General features: G+C 44.6%; 1 long non-coding RNA gene and 1 other non-coding gene across 4 annotated transcripts; one reads left to right on the forward strand and one right to left on the reverse strand.

Annotated features, from left to right (window-relative positions):
- The first annotated feature begins 3,706 nt into the window (after positions 1-3,706).
- On the forward strand, positions 3,707-3,779 carry TRNAG-CCC. Its single transcript has one exon. It is a non-coding gene; the product is annotated as a tRNA-Gly (tRNA).
- A 2,929-nt stretch (positions 3,780-6,708) lies between these two features.
- Positions 6,709-20,564, reverse strand: LOC122702082. 3 transcript variants are annotated; one of them, XR_006343180.1, is made up of 4 exons: positions 20,157-20,564; positions 15,632-15,743; positions 13,643-13,727; positions 6,709-7,420 (listed from the first exon to the last, which is right to left on the reverse strand). It is a non-coding gene; the product is annotated as an uncharacterized LOC122702082 (long non-coding RNA). The 3 variants fall into 3 exon arrangements; XR_006343178.1 differs by having other exon boundaries at positions 6,709-8,318; XR_006343179.1 differs by having other exon boundaries at positions 13,632-13,727.
- Positions 20,565-21,031: the final 467 nt, after the last annotated feature.

Raw genomic sequence — 21,031 nt, forward strand, 5'->3', positions numbered from 1 at the left:
ATTTTACTTCCTCCACTAGGCGGGGAAACAAAAGCGGGAGGAAGAATGCGGCTCCGTGGGAAGCAGAAAGCCGGGCTGGAGTCCCCCAAACGGCCACCGGAGGGCGCCAGACACAATCTGATCGGCAGCTCAGGCCAGAGGCCCTTGGGGTCCGCGGCCTCTGGGGGCTCCTGGATCATGGAGGCGCTTTTCCTTGTATTTCGGGCTCGTCCAGGACCGGCGCCGCTAGCAGGGGTCTCGAAGCGCGGAGGGCTCGCCCCTCACCGCGGGCCCTAGTCTGAGAAACCAGAATTCTCGACCCACCACCCAGTCACGCGGACACCCACCTTAAGCCCCTACCCGGCAGCCTTTGCAGCCGGAAGTCGACTGTCCTCCGCCTTCCCGGCATCCCCCGTGCTTCCGCCGGCTGAGTGTCCAGAGTAAGCCTGGGTCATTAGCTGGCTGGAGTGAATTAATCTCTAGGCAATTAGTTTACATTGTCCTCGGGCTGGATTAGTGCGGAGGGACGAGGGACAGGAGTTTCCTCCTGAGTCACCTTGTGGCCGCAGAGCCCGGGAAATCAGGGACGGAGCTTCCCAGGCTTCCCGTGCAGGTGCGGACGAGGGCCATGCCTCGCCCGGCGGAAAGGCCTGCGTTCTCCTCCCAGCTGTTTGTCAACAGTCTCCGTGGCCTTGGGCGAGGCGTTTGACCCGGCTGGGCTCGGGTTACTGCGGCAGACGCTGTGGGTTGACTCCCAGGCACCTGTGCCCCTTTGTCCCTGTTGGCAGGTAGCGCCCACCCCTCAGGGTTTCCCAGGTGGCGCTAGTGGTAAAGAGCCCGCCTGCCAATGCAGGAGATGTAAGAGACGCAGGTTCAATCCCTGGGTGGAGAAGATCCTCTGGAGGGGGGCATGGCAACCCACTCCAGGGTTCTTGCCTGGAGAGCCCCTTAGATCAGAGGAGCCTGGTGGGCTACAGTCCATGGGGTCGCCAAGAGTCGGACACAACTGAAGCAACTCAGCACGCCCACCCCTCCAGGGGGGTTTACTGCGGCGCTTTGCGCCAGCTGTGTCGGTCCTGTTCCCCTTATCAAATACTGGTTCCTTGAAAATACCATCAAAACAGCCTGTCGCTAAGGCAAAACTGCGTTTGTTGCTTCCCTTTTTCAGGGAGCAGCATCTTGAAAGACTCCTTCCTGGAGAGGGCAAAGTTGAGATAGGTTTCAGAGTCTGGCTTAATTTAAGGTGGACCTTAATGAGGATCGGTAGGGATCATGTTACATAGTTTAGGGCTGTTGGTCATGGTAGTTGAGGGTTTATAGTCTCAGCAAGGGAGTCTTGGATCTTCGCCAGTTATTTGATACTACCTGTTTTCAAAAATCGTGTGGTTTTTGATGGATTTTTCTGAGGTCAAGGTGTAAAATTATTTGCACATTTTCTCTTCCTGGTCAGGTGTTTCCGGGAGTAGTAAACTGGTAGTAACACAGTCATGCTATTTTGCTTCAACCAGGGTGAGTCACAGCCCTCTTCTGCTTGCACCCTGAGGGATCCTGTGTGTGGTTTTCTTGTGTGTGAAATGGGGATTGTGTTGCAGTGGGAGGGGGCGAAGACCAACAAGGTTTCACCCTGTAGTAGCCTTTCACGGTAGGACTTAAAAAATGTCTGCGTCCTGAAAAAGAGTTCTTACTCTCAAATGTGAAAACAGAGCTGCCAAATTGAAAAGAATAGGTGTGTATTAAATGTCTCCAAGAAGTCACTATGTTTATTTGCCAACTGCAACTCAGAGCGTGTAGTTAAGGGGTCATTATATTCACTGGGCAAAAGGAGGTGTGTGTTCACCTGTTGATGGCACGTAGTGGAGGCTTCAGGTTTATGGATTATCAAGGTCTTAAAATGGCCACGGGGCATTTCACTCTTGGCCTTCTTTCTTCCCAGTCTTCTAAGTTGGGGTGAGCTCCTCCCCTTTCTGTGCTCATTTCCTCCTAGGTCCGGTGGGGAGGACAGTGCTCTGAGCAGAGTAAGGAGGCTGAAGTGAGGTCATGTGTTGAGTGTGGCAGCTGGCAGTTGCAACTGAAGTGTGGATGATTCTGGAGCCCTGCGAACTGGGGTCTAGGACCGCTGTGAGAGACGGGGCCCATGGGAAGCACCAGAGAAGGACACAGGGGTTTAATCAGGTTGGGAGAGAAAGCAGGAGAAACGCAGATGACAGTAACTACACTGTCCCAGCTCAGAGAGTCTGTGGCTTGTTCCAGGCAGTTCCTGCAAGGAAGTTCCTGACCACCCCCCTGCCCGCCCCCAGGACAGGTGACAAGTGCAGGGACAACATAAAAAATACTGAACAGCCAGTTCTTTACAGGCAGGAAACAGAACAGGGTGGCTGGAGTCTGAGTCTCTTGGAGGTCCTGTGTCTCAGTGGATATTAACCTTTAATTGTTCTATTGGGGGTGGGCTGGAACAGCCAGGCTAATGCACTTGGGGGCTTGAGGAGGCAGGTATTTGCAGCCTGTAGGTGACATGAAGTTGGGCCCCAACAAGGCATCCTGGCCGGATGTCTGCTTTGCTGGGGGAGGGTGGAGGTGGCAGGTGTGGGGTGGGGGAGGTTGGCAACACAGCTGGGTGCTGGGCAGGCGTGGGTGAGGGCCACATTCTGGTCAGGTGGGTCCTCTCTGGGCACTCCCAGACCCTGGCACCTGGTGAAACCTGGGCTCCTTGGGCTCTGGAGGCATGGAGCAGAGCCCTGGCACAGAACTTCGCCAGGCTTTCTGGTCCTCCCTTCATTTAGACTGGGGGAATTCCTTCCCTCTTCCTGTTTCTAGCATTTCCTGTCTCCTCATCATTCCCAGCAGACCTGAGGGCAAGGTTAGCCTGAGATCAAGTCTTTAGCAATTGGAGAACTCGTTCTTCTTTCCTCCAGGGCAAGAAAGACAGAATCTTTAGACTCTGCCAGGATATGAGGGCAAATATTTGCATTTCACCTTTCTGTGGCAAAGAGAGGAAAGGAAAACAAGTCACTGTACAATTTTAGAATAGAGACTCGTTTGACAATACATGCCAAAACCTGTATATACACTTAACAACCTTTGACCTAGCAATTTCTCTTTTAGGAACGTAACTCCAGAACGTACTCAGAGATGTTCTTCAAAGATTTCTGAATAAGATTGTTTCCTGAAGTGTTCTGTACAACAGTAAAAAGAATGAGTGTCCAGTATTAATAATTATGTTATGAACAAATAGTTTACTGTCATGGGAAGCTACCCAAATAATTACACTTAGAAAACAATATAGTATCATGGTTCCAGTGGAAGGACTGATGTTGAAGCTGAAGCTCCAATACCTTGGCCACCTGATGCAAAGAACTGACTCATTTGAAAAGACCCTGATGCTGGGAAGGATTGAGGGCAGGAGGAGAAGGGGATGACAGAGGATGAGATTGTTGGATGGCATCACCAACTCAATGAACATGAGTTTGAGCAAGCTCCGGGAAATGTTGAAGGACAGGGAAGTTTGGCGTGCTGCAGTCCATGGGGTCACAAAGAGTCAGACACAACTGAGCGATTCAACAACAACATGGTTCCAGTAATATAAAAGGGTAAATATAGAATCTATAGCCTGTTTTATCAGGAAAAAACTTGTGAACTGTTTCATTAAGTAATCAATTGACTCAACAAAAGTGGGCGACACTACATCTCAAGAACTGTGGATATAATAGCTGTTAAAAGTGACCTGACTTCTCTGGTGGTCCAGTGGCTAAGACTCCTGGCTCCCAATGCAGGGGGCCCAGGTTCGATTCCTGGCCAGGGAACTAGATTCCACCTACCAAAACTGAGGAAGAGTTTGTATGCTGCAGCTAAAGATTCCCTGTACTGCAACTAAAAAAGGTCCCACATGATGCAATGAAACTCGAAGATCAAAGTTCTGGAGCCCTGCAACTGGGGCCTGGCACAGCCAGAAGATAAAGAACTGAATAGGAGTGTAATTTTCAAAAAAGGTAAAAGCATGACTTTCAAATAAGTATAAAAGTGGCACGTATCAGAGATTTTAACTCATTCACAAAGAAGGAAACCATCAAGATACTACAACTGATTTAAAAGAGAAACGGAAGAAGAGATATATATACGGGACGTCAGGAATGGTGAAATCCATTTGCTAATCACAGATGCAAGACTGTTTAGGGACTAGGGACTTCCCTGGTGGTCCAGTGGTTAAGATCTTCCTTCCAATGCAGGGGTTAAGGTTTGATGCCTGGCCGGTCACATTGGTGGGGCGTGGCTGGCTTTTCTAGGGGCAGACCTGATTGGCATTGCTGTCAGTTAACTTCTGTCTCCACAGAGCTGTCAGCCAGCCTCATCACAGACACAGGCACACACACGCCCCTACGGGACCAGATGATCCCCGGAGACTTGTACTCACGTTGGGAAGGCTGCTCAGGCCTCTCATCTGCCCATTTGATGTCTTCCACACTTTCCCCGCAGCACAGAGAGGGTGTCACTTAAACTAAGGCCAAAGGAAAAGCGAAGATGTCGGTCGAGACTTTCCGGGCAGACAGCAGCACGTGCCAAGGGTGTCGAGGAAAGAGAGGCCCCATGGGGCCGGCTGTGGGTCAGCAGTGAGGACGGGGAGCACGGAGGATGCTCCAGCACCTGTGGGGAGGGGACGCGGCGCTGGGATCTTCTCAGTGCAGTGGGTACTGCTGGGGCTCTGAACAGGGGGATGCCATGAACTCGTTGGAGTTTTGTTGAATATCTCTGCCGCCGCGGGAGAGGAGCCTGGAAGGGAGCTGGAGGACCTGTGTCAGGGGAGGGAAGAGGAGGCCTGGACTTTCCCGTCAGCCTGTTCTGGGCTGGAGGCACCAGGACGCGCTGGTGGATCGGTGGGACGTCAGAAGTATTGCTGTGGCCGGCTCAGCCTGGTGGCGAGGAATGCCTGAGCTCCACCCTGAGCCACACAATACGGTGAGGCCCCCACAGACGTGTTGTGGCTGGACTGGCCCCTGGGGTTCTTACTGTGATCACAAGACACACCTTAGCAACAAGCCTCAGGAAACTTTGGAAAAAAAAACAGATTTATTACTCACAGGTCCTGGAGGGCACACGGAGCACCCTAGGGCCACACGGTGAGGTTGCGGGTAGAGATGGGGTAGGGGTGCGGACAGGGCACTCTTTATTAGGGTCCAAGGGTGGGGAGGCTGGGGTTCCCAGGGTTCACTCTTTGCTGAACCTAAACTCAAATTCCTTGCTGATCTTAAAACCTAAGAGGGGGAATTTGGGCTCAGGAAGAGAAAAGAGGAGGTCAATCCACTGGTCAGTTATCTGGGTCACCCAGGGTTTTCTCAAAGGGGATCCTCATGGTTGGGGCCCCAGGCTCCGTAGCTGGTGGTCAGCTCAGAGCTGTGTCTCACAGCTGGCAATGTGTTCACTCGAGATGGTTGCCTTTGAAATAGATCCTCCAGCAGACAAAAGCTTAATGTCAGAAGCTAACACTGCAAATATATATGCGCTGGTCTCTGCCCTGCCTCAGCCCTGTTCCTGGTGCCCTTAGAATTCCCGGGTGATAGTATCTTTTGTTCTGTTAAGAGGATTCTTGGTGGTCTCTCTGGCTCCTGGATGGGGGCTGATCACCAGAAAGACCAAGCCGTGATTAGAAGCTTGAAACCTTCATCTTCTGGGGAGAGGATTAATAATGGACCGTGCCCACGTGATGAGCCTCCATAGAAATCCCTGAAGTACAGGGTTTGCCAGGTCAGGAACACATCCGTGTGTGGGGATGGCACAACCCAGCTCCATGGGGACAGAAGCTCCTGCACTTGGGACCCTCCGGACCTCTTCATCTGACTGCGCCTCTGTGTCCCTCATCGTAGGATACACTGGTCACGTAAATAAGTGTTTCCCTGGGTTCCGTGAGTCATTATAGCAAATGAGCAAACCTGGGCTCATTTGAATGGGCTTTCTGGGAACTCCTGATTCGTAGCTGTGTCAGATGGGAGTGTGGGTGGCCTGGGGACACACCGCTTAGATCGGCATCTGAGGTGGGGAAAGTCTTAGGGGACCGAGCCTGTAACCTGTGGGGTCTGCACAAACTCCAGTTAGTGTCAGCGTTGAGTGAAATCGTACGACACCCAGTTGGTGTCCACAGAGAATTGCCTGGTGTGGAAAACACCACACACCTGGTGTCAGAAATACTCTGTGGGGCTTCGCTGGTGGTCCAGTGGTTAAGAATCCATTTGCCAATGCAGGGGACGCGGGTTAGATCCCCAGTCTGGGAAGAACCCACATACCTTGGGGCAGCTAAGCCCACGCCCCACAACTACCGAGGCTGTGGTCTAGAGCCTGGAACCACACCTGCTGAAGCCCAAGATCTCTGGAGCCTGTCCGCAAATAAGCCTGCGCACGGCCACCAGAGCAGTGCCTGCTTGCTGCAACTAGAGGAAGTCACGCGGCAATGAAGACCCTGCACAGCCGGAAATAAACAAGTAAACCTTTAAAAAAAACACGTGTACAGAGAATGAGTTTTTTCCTTTCCAACTGGTAACAGGCGGGGAGGAAAAGGCTGAATCAAGAATGACTCGAATGTGCTTGCGCATCTGGGAGAACTGCCATTTTCTGAGATGGGGCGCCGGGGAAGCCCAGGTCCCAGGGACGCAAGATCCCCTAGTCTGAGATGCTGGCTGGGAGTCCAGGTCCGCAGCCCCCAAGCCTGGGTCTTGGAGGCACAACTCAGGGGTGTGGGTGGGGATCTCTCTCTCCCCAGGCCCCCGTGCAGAGGGGTGCCCCAGTCCCAGCTGCCGGCCGACTCCCCTAGAGCCTTCTGTCCTCCTGGCAGGAGAGCCGGGAGAGCCTCTGCACCCTGACTTACCAGGAGCCATTCGTGAGCAGTAATTAGCACCGTCGATTATTTCCCTGGAGGGTTGATGGGGGAGGAGGAACGTGGTTGGCCGCGGGTCTGCACCCTGTGGGGGATGCTGGAGCTGGTTTCTCCACGCCTCTGCTCTGGCCGCCGGAAGTGGCTGCTCAGTAGGTATCCGAAGGCAGACCTGCAGAGCCCAGCTCTGTGTCCGGAGAACTGGGGCTTCTCATTCTACACCTGCCCCCAGGTATCATTCATCCTGTACAGTCAGTCACTTCCTCTCCAGGAGCCCTTGGCCATGACCTCTGACCTTACAACCCCTAGGACTGAGAGTAGCTGATGAGTCACCAGGAGTGCTGGATGCGGCCCAGGCCGGCAGTGGACACCCAGCGAGGCAGCTGGACCAGAGCACCCGCCCCCTCCGTCCTTCCCAGCTCAACTCTTCCCATCGGCTCGTCTGGGCTCAGCCCTTCCCAGCCTGGAGCTTCTGTCTCTGCCTCCTGGTGCAGAGGAAGCGCAGCCCTTCCAGACGGACTTCTCGGTGTTGCAGTGAGAGTCGTTCTAGCTGGTCCCGGGGAGAAGAGGGAGCTCTGCGCTTGACTGGGGACGAAAGGAGACATTGCCAGTGATGTGGGAGGGCTGGCCACCATCCCCCCTGGAGGCTCCCAAACAAGCTGCTGGGAGGTTTTTCCGGGAGAACAACAGAAGTCAGCGGGGAAAATGGGCTCTAAGAATTCTGGTGTGCAGCCAACTTTTCTGAAGGAGGGGGAGATTGTGAACAGAACCCAGGAGAATGCTCTAAGCCGTGGAAAGAAAATTCTGGAGGAAGCTGACACAGAGGAAGAGACGGGCCACTAAGGAATGGAGGGACAGGTGTAAGTGCAGTTTAAAAAGAAGTGCAGAAGCTCTCGGTGGACCACATGAACAAATAATACTCTGTATTCCAGGAAGACGTTAGCAGAGTAAAGTTACGTGGAGTCACACCATTAACATCCGGACCCTGGAGGACCAGAATCCTAAGAGTCAGTGTCGGGGTGCGGGAGCCCTGCATTTAGAAAGTATGGGATTGAGGATGGGACCAGGGAGCGGGGACCCCTAAGATTACAGAAAGGAAGGCTGGGCAAGGAGGGAGAGGCTCAGCTTCCATTTTAAGGAAATGTCAAGAGGACAGGCAATGCTGGTGTGAGATGGAGAAAATTTTCTTTCCAAGAATTCTAGGTGGGGGTAGGGTGGACCACATAGCTAAGGGTCAGAGAGCCTGAAGATGGGGAGAGGACTTGGTGTACGCCCATATGATGCTAGGCTTCTTGTGGAAACCAAACTCGGGTCAGGACGGCAGTGAGCAGACCGAGAAGGCCTTGAGGAACTTGGGAAGAGGAAATGTGAGGTCTGGGGCCACAGGAGCCATGGGAAGGTTCTGAGCAGGGCCAGGAGCCCCAGATGGGGCTGGAGTTAAGTCACACCCCAGTCTCCAAGAAGCAGGGAGCCCCGAGTGACACTGAAAAGGAAAAAGTAAAATTTTACTTAACTTCCTGCTCCTTCTGCCTCTGTAACAGCTTGCTCCTTGCAAAGTCTGGATCATGTAGGTCTCAGAAAATGGGGAATCACAATATTAAGAATTGGAGCTTATTTCACTCACCCTTGTCCCACTCTTTGCAATTGCCCAGCTCCTGGAAACCCACAAACCTGCATAATCATGTCTGTCCATGTATAGAAACGCTGTAACCCCTTTGTCCAGGGTTCAGAGCTTAGAGTGTTAACTCCTTGGGGCCCGCCGGCATAACAAACCTGATTCTTCAACTGAGTGTGGGATTTGGTTTCTCAAGTACTGGTTTCTTCAACATTTCTGGAGGCCCCAGGGAGATTCCAACCACGCTGGCCCCTTGAGCCGCCAGACTGGTGGCTCGGCCAGGCTGGAGCGAAGGAACCCCGAGACGAGTGAGGAGGCGCGCCACCTGATGGTATTCTGGGTTCTCTTTCGGACCCGTGTTCTGACTCTCTGGATGACCGAGCCCCAGCTGGACTCATTGGAGGGATGGACCATCTCACCAGGAGTGGCCACAGGGTCAGGTAAGGCCCGGGCCAGGCCCCAGTCAGGTCCTACCCCAACAGGTAGAAGAGGAGGCTGATCACCTCCTTGGGCTCCCAGGAAGGGAGCACCAGATAGGGAGACCTGGGGACTCAGGAGAAGGGAGGCATTGTGACAGCCTCTGAATGATTGTGAGTGCGTGATTGCTGATTGAATGGAGTGAGAGAAATTTTTCTTTTGGAAACTACAAAACCAATTCTTTTTGCATATACAATTAAAAACAACTAGCTTGTTAAAAACAACTGGGAAGAAGCTTAAAATTAACCCTTTCCATGTCCTTGAAATACACAGCCAACTTTGCCTGAGACCTCAGCCTTGGACAAATTAGAATTTCAAGCAAAGAAAAAAAAGGGGTCAAAGAGATATTTTAAATCTCAAGCAGAGAACTGTAAGATCTTTGTCAGTCTGTCTGTCTGGATTTATATATGTCTCAGGGTATGTCTTGTTTTTTTTTTTATAATATTGTTGAAGTTGTAAATGAGTTCGAATTTAATTGGCCTAAAGGAAAGTAATCGCTTATAAATCAAACAATTCTAAATACAAGAAAAATAAAGCTAAATAAATTTCAGATTCACATAAACTTGGAAATATTCAATATTAAATAGTATTAATGTTTGCTAATCTAATAAGGAAGTAGGATATATGTTTTTAATAAAAAGGTATAAAAATAAAATTACATTTTATGAAGGGAAAAGAAAGTAGGTCTGACTTACAGGTGGCTGTTACAAAAAGTGATTAGAAGGTTTGTGGAAAGTGACCCTGAAAAAAAAATTTTTGTGCATGGTTAGGACCAAATTAAAATAAATTTAATTAAGTTTACCTAAATGAGTTTAAAGTAAGCTGGTGCAAAACTTGAATTCGGCCTTCCTCTCTATTAAGAGGACATACTTTCTTCAGATATTGAACTGCTTTTAATAATAGATTTAAGTTTCTTTACCTCTTAATTGATCTGTTCTGTATTTACCTTTAAAATCTTTTGTTACCTTTGGCTAAGTAAATAACTATTATTTCACAGTGACTTATATGATCCTACCTGACGAGAGTTATAAACCCTTTTGATATTTATCGACAAATCTTCCTAAATAACTTGACTTCTAGCTAACTTTGGGATGCTTCAGAGGGCCCCTGAGACATTCCAAAGAGCTATTAAGCCACCTGGGCTCACTGAACAAGTTAAATTACATGGGAAGTGCTGTTGAAGGGGTGATAAATCTTTTTCAGGTTATACTGTATGGTTGATGTTACTAAATAGATACCCTAAAATTGTGTGAAATTCATGTAGATCTGATATGCCCTGAAAAAATATGGTCAATTATAATTCTAGTTATCATATTAAAGAGTACATATCACAACAATGACCAGGTTTCTTTGTCAATTACAATAGAATCATATTTTAAACATGCCTTCTATGGTTTTACTCTCATGCCTTTAGAAGAATACTGCTAGTTCTTCAAGATTTATGGAAAAGACTTTCTAAGATTTAACAGATAAACAAATTTTGTTATTAACAGTAAGTTGGTACCAGACTAGAATTTGGTCTTCTCTCTCTGTTTAGAGAACAAAGTTTTCTTAGAATGCAGCTTTCGATAACAGATTATTAATTTCTTTGCCTTTAAGTGATTTATACTTGTTTTTAAAATCTTTTTGTTACTTTGATAAGATAACTAAACAATATTTAAGATTATGATGTGGGCCTTCCTGGTAGTCAGACGGTAAGGAATCTATCTGCAGTGTGGGAGACCAGGGTTCAATCCCTGGGTTGGGAATATCCCCTGGAGAAGGAAATAGCTACCCACTCCAGTATTCTTGCCTGGAGAATCCCATGGACAGAGGAGCCTGGCGGGCTATAGTTCATGGGGTCACAAAGAGTCAGGCACTTTGTGGCTCAGATGGTAAAGAATCCGCCTGCAATGTGGGAGATCTGGGTTCGATCCCTGGGTTAGGAAGATCCCCTGGAGAAGGGAAAGGCCACCCACTCCAGTATTCTGGCCTGGAGAACTACATGGACAGTATAGTCATGGGGTCGCAAAGAGTCGGACACGACTGAGTCACTTTCACTTTCAGTTTCAAGATTATGATACATGTAGACAAAGCTCATTCTGCTTCTACAAAAAATAACCCCTCATGGTAAGACTTTTGCTATCCTGATGTCCTTAAAACATGGCAATAGTCTGCTCCTAAAACAGGAAATTAAAAATGGATAAACAACAGCTGAAAATCAAAGAGCCAGGGCTATAGGAAAACCAAGATGGCCCCTTGGCTTTTCCCAGCTCCCTGACAGACCTCATTTTTATTTGATGGGTAGGATCACAATAAACTCTGGAAAATTCTGATAGAGATGGGAATACCAGACCACCTGACCTGCCTCTTGAGAAATCTGTATGCAGGTCAGGAAGCAACAGTTAGAACTGGACATGGAACAACAGACTGGTTCCAAATAGGAAAAGGAGTACATCAAGGCTGTATATCGTCACCCTGCTTATTTAACTTATATGCAGAGTACATCATGAGAAACGCTGGGCTGGAGGAAGCGCAAGCTGGAATCAAGATTGCTGGGAGAAATATCAATAGCCTCAGATATGCAGATGACACCACCCTTATGGCAGAAAGTGAAGAAGAACTAAAGAGCGTCTTGATGAAAGTGAAAGAGGAGAGTGAAAATGTTGGCTTAAAGCTCAACATTCAGAAAACAAAGATCGTGGCATCTGGTCCCATCACTTCATGGCAAATAGATGGAGAAACAGTGGAAACAATGGCAGACTTTATTTTTTTGGGCTCCAAAATCACTGCAGATGGAGGAGATTGTAGCCATGAAATTAAAAGACAATTGCTCCTTGGAAGAAAAGTTATGACCAAACTAGACAGCATATTAAAAAGCAGAGACATTACTTTGCCAACAAAGGTCCGTCTAGTCAAGGCTATGGTTTTTCCAGTGGTCATGTATGGATGTGAGAGTTGGACTATAAAGAAAGCTGAGTGCAGAAGAATTGATGCTTTTGAACTGTGGTGTTGGAGAAGACTCTTGAGAGTCCTTTGGACTGCAAGAGATCCAACCAGTTCATCCTAAAGGAAATCAGTCCTGAATATTTACTGGAAAGACTGATATTGAAGCTGAAGCTCCAATACTTTGGCCACCTGATGAGAAGAGCTGACTCATTTGAAAAGACCCTGATGTTGGGAAAGATTGAAGGCACAAGGAGAAGGAGATGACAGAGCATGAGATGGTTGGATGGCATCACCGACTCAATGGACATGAGGTTGAGTAAACTCTGGGAGTTGGTGATGGACAGGGAGGCCTGGTATGCTGCAGCCCGTGGGGTTGCAGAGAGTCGGACACGACTGAGCGACTGAACTGAAAGCCTTCCCTGGCTACAGTGTTAATGCCCTCACAATGAGTTCTCAAAAAAAATTATGTGTCACTGAATATCAAGTTCTAGTTTTGTTAATTAAGGTCTGTGCTTACTAAGACTCACTTCTGAGCTAGTTCCTTGTTATGTTATATTGCTAAAAGGTTTAATTAAGCTTTTAAACAGGACACTCTAAGATTGTTTCTAAAGCTTATCTCAGTAACCAGTCTTTGGATAAAGGTCAGATGCTCCATGATGTACAACCAGGAGATTAACACCTGGGTTATAATCATTTAACTGGGTCAGATGACCTGGGCTACACCGAGCTATACCAATGAAAGTTCGTGACTTAAATTTTTGCTTATGACCTTATTAATAACTGCTAGCTGTATTATTTTCTATGTAGTTTGTTTCAGAAGATTATTTCTTATGTTACCAAATGTGTGACTGAGACTGTGATAAAATGTTGATATGCAGTTCCAGATGAGATCAATAATTGTAATAATGTAACTCTAGATATGGGAAGAAGCAACAAGATGAAATACTTTCCTGGACCAAGAGGCTAGTAAGACAGGTATGGTCCTGAGACCTTTGCTACTTACAAGGCCTGGTCTAGTGACAACACTGAGTAGCCTGTCAATGGAGTCTTTGTTAGACCTGGGAATGAGCCTTCCCAGCACCGTGGGACACAGTGACTGTGAAATGCCCCCATAACATGGTCAAATATGTGGCTATGAAGGGGCCCTGATGACTGGATGTTGGCCCTTACCAGCTGCCTATACAAAGGTGAAATCATGACCACTGCAAGATGCTGACACCCCCTTGAAAGGAGTTCAGGGTGGAGACAAAAAATAAGGTACTCTGTGCTCTGGGAAAAACCCAGAAAAACAAGCCTTCAGATAGTCAGATGTTTTCAGGTAAAGATTTTCATGAGTCCAAATTCTTGCATCTTCTCATACCTCGAGAAACACTAATGTCATGAACCAATGTCTGGACCTGGTTCTCCTGGTTAACCCCACAACAACTTTCCTACTTCTAATAATCTTTGTGCCATATATCTTTAACTTTCTTGTTCAGTTTGTTTCTCCAAGTAGTAGTATGTTGCCCTAAAGGTCCAGGAGTGAGTGATGAGAATGAAAAGAAAATCAAAAAACCAAAATCTGGTTGGGGGATCTGCAGCCTCTATGGGACTGAGGTGCAGAGTCCACTCTGCGTCCAGCTTTTATTCCTGATTGCAGACTACAAAACTCTCTTTGATCTATCTTTCCCAAGACACTACACTGACATAGTCCAGATCTCCTTGTTTTTACCCCAAGCCGTTCCCTTCTGGGAAAGTCTCAGGAACACTCAGCAAGTGTGTAGGCGGCGTTCATACCTGACACTGACCTGGTGTTCCAAGGTCCATGCTTTCATGATCCCAGTCATCCTCCCTTCTGGGTCTGGCCTTGGGGTCTGTAACAAGGCAATTATTCTAAGAAAAACATGAAAAATGTTTTTCATCATTATTGATATATCATCAACACAGTTTCTTGATATATGCTGTTTTTCCAGGTGCTATTTCTATGAAATTTCTCAAGGCTGTGAAAATACATTATTAGAAATTCCCACCACATCTCCCCATTTTTGTTTTTGCAGGAGTAGATACGCTGTCTGAGCAACTTCTTTCTTCATCAGTTCTCAGATCGTTTCTCTCATGTATCTAAGGACTAGACACAAAACAGTTAAAAATATACATCTTGATATTATAGTACCAAGCAATCCTCCTCCTAAAGCTTTAATCCACATCATGGGGTTAAGTTTATGTAAACTTTCCTCAATTTCTTTAAATAAATCAGTTTCTGGGAGTAATTGTAAGTGGACATTCTCCATATTAGAAATAGTAGCCTGTAATTGGGAAATATCTAAGGATAGATTATTATGAACGTGTCCTCTCAAATGTTTAGATAATTGATCTCAAGTATATGCACCTTGATTATATTTATGAGGTGTGATACAAAATGAAGATATATTCCAATCACACTTAAGATGAATTTGTAGTTTTAAATTTTGTATTTCCTCCCCTAGTAGGAGAAATGAATTTTCTAAATCAGTCAATCGTTCGTTAATTTCTTGGTCGATGTGGGTCTGACTTCCCCAGGCAGAACTTGTGTTTTGGTCCCACTACTGTACAAATGTAGTCGTTTGTATAGTCTGATGCAGAGCCAGCCCGGCTACTGCTGTGGTCGTGGCTATAGCAATAATTCCCACAATAGCTGCTATGAGGAGTCCAATAAACCTTTTGGAACGTTGCAGTACTTTCTTTATAACCTTTAAAAGAGTATGTATTTCAGGGGAGCGTTCCCAAGGTCTGGTTTGATTTACTAGATGCCGTATTCCCAATCTCCTTCTTGAGGTAACAAATGAGTGATTAGGATTATAAAGTGAAGAATTTAAGCAAGTATATAATTTGTAATCCTGGCAAGAAAGTTCTTGTACACTTTCATTGATAGAAATTGTTCCTTTTAAGAGCACATAAGGATCTCTCACACAAGTCTGAATACAAAATGTCCAGTTTGTACTGCTATTAAATGTCAATGAATGATCAGTTTTATCGGAATAATGTCCTTCCCAAATTTGGAATTTTCTAAGACTTAAAGCCAATTTCCAAATCTCTCCTTGCCCTCTTCCTTGATCCAGTTGTGGGAAGGGGGGTGACATGCCACTGCCATGCCATATAATTGGATGATCTGAATGAGTGGTAATGTTAATATGGTCAAAGACTTTATGCACCTGCCAACACAGCCTTTTTTTTTCCCCCGGCACAGCCTTTTGTGAGGATTGCAGGACTGATTTTAATGAGCACAGTTAACGACTGCATACCCCTTGGGGGACCAGTCCCATACAATTCCATAGAAACCATTAATCAAAATTACTCCCTCAGTCCTGCGGCAATTATTCTACTGAATACGATCTTGTTTTTCAGTCCGCAGCTTGTGATGCTCGCATAAAGGTCTGTCTGATTTGGTGTCATTATTGGGTTTTGAGTCGTCATAAGCAAAACTCAGACCAGAGAGAAGATGTAGTTGATCCTTAGTATAGCTATGATTTAAAGAATTAGTGGACAGCCTGGCTTGCATAGAAAATTTAAGACATCCTGTAGCTGGTCCTACACAAACTGGCCAGGATTCATACCCATAATTAAACTGAAGGGAGTCCCTTCCTCTTTTTAAACAAGAGGCAGGCGTGTATCTTCAGGTCCTGGTATCCAGGAAGAACCATTAACATAAACGGGGATCATAGAATCTCCCCAATCAATGGGTTTTAGTAATGGGAGGTTAGGTATATATGCCCAATAAGTATAATTGTCTGCTTCTGCCGAAGCAGGGGTATACTCACTGCGATGGTTATCAGGGCAAACATAACCATGATGAGGTTGTCTGGAGTCACTGGTTGTTTCCGCTCAGTTTTACTCTACGAGCTGGAATCCACACAGGTTCTAGACCTTCTCCTGGGGAGATACAAGGAAACTCTCTTTCCCATGTAATTAACTTTCCCGGTGACCAAGAGTTTGTTAGTGGATCTTGCCACCAAATCACAGGCTTAGCTGTCTCTGTGGATGTAGCCTGAAAACGTCACTCAGTTTCTGAAAACGTCATGTAGTTTCCATAGTTTGTGTTGAAATGTTCAAAAATTGAGAGTAGATAAAGTTTTATTCAATATTGGTTATTGTCCTATGGCATTTCCCCCTTTTTGTTTTTGTACTGCATGTTTAAGTGGTTGATTAGCCCTCTCCATTATGGCCTGTCTTTGTGGGTTATAGGGAATGTCAGTAGGATGTTTTATAGATCAAATTTTAAGAAATTGCTGGAATGTTCTACTGGTATAAGCAGGGCCATTATCAGTTTTTATAGTTTTTGGTAGTTTTATAACAGCAAAACAAGCATATAACTGTCTTTGTATATATGTTTTGTAGTCCATATAAATTGAGAGAATGTATCAATAGTCATATGTACATAAGAGAGTTTATCAAAGGAAGATATATGAGTTATATCCATTGTAACTATGGATTTTATATGGAACAGTATACCATTATTATATCAGTGGCTCAGTCACACATTTGATAATGTAAGGGACATTTCTTGAAACAGGCAATATAGAAAACAATATAGTTAGCAGTAATAGTAAAATCATAGTAAGAATTTAAGTCAAGAAGTTTTATTAGGTATAGCCCTAATTTTTAAGTCATCTGACTTAGTTTCTTAAATGACTATAGCTTGTTAATTTCCTGGTTGCAGATTCTGGAGCATCTGATCTTTATTTAAAGACTGGTTACTGAGATAAGTTTTAGAAACAAACATAGAGTGTCCTTTTTAATGAAGGACCTTTTTAATTTAAGTTAATGAATGTCCTTTTTAATTTAACTTAATGAAGCCTCTTAGCAATGTAACATAACCATAAGGAATTATCTAAGAAGTGAGTTTTAGTAAATACAGATCTTAATTAACAAAACTAGAACTTAAGATTCAGAGAAACATTAGATGTCATAGGCCTGACATCAGTTGGGTGGATATTTCTTTTAGAGCTCTCCAGTATACTCTTGAGATTTTTGTATATGTCTGGAGACAGTATGTTTTTTTAAACCTTGATGAAGCTGTTCAGAACCCAGATGTTTCTAATTTCTGGAGGGACAAGCAGAGAGAACAGAAAAATGTTTTAATTTTATCCACAGGTGTAAATCACTAACTTGTTTTAAACCATCAGTGACTTGAGGAGAAGAGCTTTTTTACATCTGAAAACAAAGATTAGAAGCCAGTAATAAGTCAGACAAAAAGTCACGAAAATTGTAGTCATATTTAGCAGTCTGTTCAATCTCATGTAACCAATCCCTTTGTTTCGTGGTCCTTGCCTGATGACCGAGGACATTAGTAAAAACGATAGTCTTCAAGAAATTTGTGAAGTTTTTTGTCAATGTCTGTACGACCTGTCTAGCAAAGTGGGTGTCCCAATCACTGGAGATCGCAGAAAATGTATTTTAACCATTTTTTTTCATTGTGAGATGTTAACCCTACAGCCAGGAAAGGCTTTATCCTATCAAATAAAAGTGAGGTTTGTCAGGGAGCCGGGAAAAGCCAAGCGGCCGTCTTGGACTTCCCATAGCCCCGACTGTTTGGTTTATAGCCATTTTTTATCCATTTTAAATTTTCTGATGAGGGGTTAATTTTGTAGAAGCAGAATGAGCTTTGTCTATGTGTGCCATAGTTTCCATAGATCATTGTGAAATAACACTCATTCATTTTATCAAAGTAACAAAAGATTTTAAAAGCAAGTATGAATCACTTAAAGACAAAGAAATTTACATAGTCTGTTATCAAAAGCCATATTCCAAGAAGACTTTGTTTTTTTTTAAACAGGAAGAGAAAAATCAAATTCCAGATTGGTACTAGCTTATATTCATTGTGAAACAATAGTTATTCACTTAGTCAAAGTAACAATAAAAGATTTCAAAGGCAGTTTAATGCCTTAAGAAACTTGTATCATGCACAAAACTCTCTTCCACTTGTCACAAACCTTTTTTACACTTCTGTATTCATCACTCTGTTTGCCCATTTAGAGAACAGCCACTTGTAAGTTCAGATGTACTTCCTTTTTCCTTAATAGAATGTAATTCCATTCCTTATACCTTTTTATTAAAAATACACATCTTACTTTTTTTAGCAACCATGAACTGTCTTGTATATTAGCATTTTATAGATCGGTGAACATAAATACCAGTTTTAATTTTTAAAAACATTTGCCTTTTTTTTCTTTAAATAGAGAACATCTCAGAATGGCACCAAACATATTTATTAATAGTTCAAAATCTCTTTAGTTTTTCTGTAAGAGGAAGTCAGTGTTCAGTAATTAATGTTTTAAAATCTTATTTTATTTGGAAATGACCTGGCTACTTAATAAACTTATATCATTTAGTTTAGTACAACTCTAGAAATTTAAGTTACCCCAATCCTCAGAGATTATTTTAGATAGATATTTCTAAAATATAATTATTTTTAACTAAAAGTTTTCATCTCATTTATGCATATTTATATATATAGTTACTTTTTTTGTTGACAAATTTAGTTTATCTTAAACCTAGGCACAATAAAAGTATTATACAATGTTGATGACTTAAGACACGTCTTAATTAGATTAGCAAACAAACATTAATGTTAGACATTTAATATTGAATATTTTTCTGTTCACATGAACCTGAATTTAAATAGAGCTCATTTATAAATTAACCTCATATTATCCAAAAACAAAGACACACACTGAGACACGGATGAATTTAGACAGACAGACGGACAGAGATCTAATAGTTTTCCACTGGAAATTTAAAATATCTTTTTGCCCCTTTTTTTTCCTTGGTTTGAGTTCTACCAATTTGTTTATGGCTGGAGTCCCAGAAAGAGGGGGCTGTGTATCCCAAGGACATGATAAGAGTTAACTTCAGGTTTTTTCCCAGGCCTGTTTTTGTTTCCCAGGCAGAATTGGAGCGCCAAAAAGGTATTTTAACAAGTCAGCTTTTTCCTAATTGCACGTGCAGGAAGAACCGGTTTTGTAATTTCAAAAAAGATTTTATTTTAACCAGTTTTCTGCGGAGTCTAAAGAATATCATGGCCATTCAGTGTCAACAATGTCACCTCTCTTTTTTGTAGTCATAGTGTATCATCCATATAATGAATGTTATCTGCATGAGGGAATTACTGTCGCACTGGGTGTAAAGCCTTGGCTACAGAATTTTGACAAATAGTGGGACTGTTAAGCATACCTTGAGGTAATACAGTCCACTGAAATCCTTTATGTGGCTTCTTTATTTACTTTTTTATGTGGCTTCTTTAAATTAATGGAAGGAACTGAAAAGTCAAATCTAGGCTGATCATCAGGGTGTAAAGGAATAGTAAAAAAAAAACAATCTTTGAGATCAAAAACAAACAAATGCCAATTTCTTGGAATCACACTAGGATTAGGTGTATCAGGTTGTAAAGCACCCATTGGAACAATAACAGCATTAGCAGCTCTCAAATCAGTAAGCATTTTCCATTTACCAGGTTTCTTTTCTGATAACGAACACTGGGGAATTCCAAGGGCTGAAGGGCTCAGTCGTCCCTTGCTAAGTCAGTCATTAATTAATGCACGTAAAGCCTCCAATTCTTCTTGTTTTAGAGACCACTGCTCTATCCACACAGGTTAATTAGCTTTTCAATTAAGAGGTGTAGGTATGGGTGGAGGAAGATTAATACGAGCAGCAGCCACTGGTGAAAAAGGGGAGGGGTTTGAAATCTTGAGCTGTCAAAAGATAAATTCTTCCTTGTTGATTTTTGCCCAGTTCTAATCTTGGTATATAACCTTGATTGAACATAATCTGGTGACTGGCCTCTCTATATTGATTTTGAGGTTTTTCAACAGAGTCATTATCACTGTCATCAAAAGAATCAGAAGTCTGAAAACGTTCCAGTGCTGACTTAATTAATGCCCATGTACTCCAGATAGAAATGGGGGCAGAGTTCCTTTTGTATGTTCTTTCTTTAACTCAGCTCCAACCTTTTCCCAGACTTATAAACCTCAGGCTGTTGACGGGAACCAGCAGCAATATTAATCCACTGCTTGTAACAATTCTTGGAGAAGGAAATGGCAACCCACTCCAGTACTCTTGCCTGGAAAATTCCATGGACTGAGGATCCTGGTAGGCTACAGTCCATGGGGTCGCAAAGAGTCGGACACAACTGAGCAACTTCACTTTGTAACAATTCTAATAATCGCCCTTCACTAATAGAAGCTACTCCCTCTTTCAAGAGCTGTCTTAATAAACAAATATATGGGCGATAGTGTTCTGCACTCAACATTTCCCATTTCAACCCTGGTTAAGTGCCTGAGGACTTACCAGCGGGAATTTTCAGAGGCTTCTCAACTGTCCCAGGTTCTGCGGCGCTGTATTTTCACTTTCGCTCGTAGCTGTCTTGCGCTCCAGCCCAACGTTGGGCTCCAGGCAATTGTTGTCCCAAAGGTCCGGGAGTGAGTGACGAGAATGAAAACAACACGAAATCTGGTGCAATGGGTCGGGGGATCTGCAGCCTCTATTGGACTGAGGTGCAGAGTCCACTCTGCGTCCAGCTTTTATTCCTGATTGCAGACTACAAAACTCTCTTTGATCTATCTTTCCCAAGACACTACACTGACACAGTCCAGATCCCCTTGTTTCTACCCCAGGCCGTTCCCTTCTGGGAAAGTCTCAGGAATACTCAGCAAGTGTGTAGGCAGCGTTCATACCTGACGCCGACCCGGTGTTCCAAGGTCCATGCTTTCATGATCCCAGTCTTCCTCCCTTCTGGGTCTGGCCTTGGGGTCTGTAACAAGGCAATTATTCTAAGAAAAACATGAAACATGGCTTTCGTCACTGCTGATATATCATCAACACAGTTACTTGATATATGCTGTTTTTCCAGGTGCTATTTCTATGAAATTTCCCAAGGCTGTGAAAGTACATTATTAGAAATTCCCGCTACAGTAGTCCAAGAATCCCCCCCCGCCGGCTAGCACCCAGACAGGGCTGGAACAAGCTGCCTTACCATCCTGTGCGCTGTCACCTCCCTCCATAAATGCACCCTGGGGGCCTCAGGCTTTCTCCCGTTGAGATCTTACAGGGAGACCACCCCCGAGATAGAAAAGCTCAAGGGAGACCATCAGCAACTAGCTGACCTGGAGATGTCCTGACACCTCCAGGCCCTGGGAACAGTCTTCTGCCGTATCTTCAGCTAA

The sequence above is a fragment of the Cervus elaphus genome, chromosome 10 (assembly GCF_910594005.1).
Source record: "Cervus elaphus chromosome 10, mCerEla1.1, whole genome shotgun sequence".
Classification (NCBI taxonomy): domain Eukaryota; kingdom Metazoa; phylum Chordata; class Mammalia; order Artiodactyla; family Cervidae; genus Cervus; species Cervus elaphus.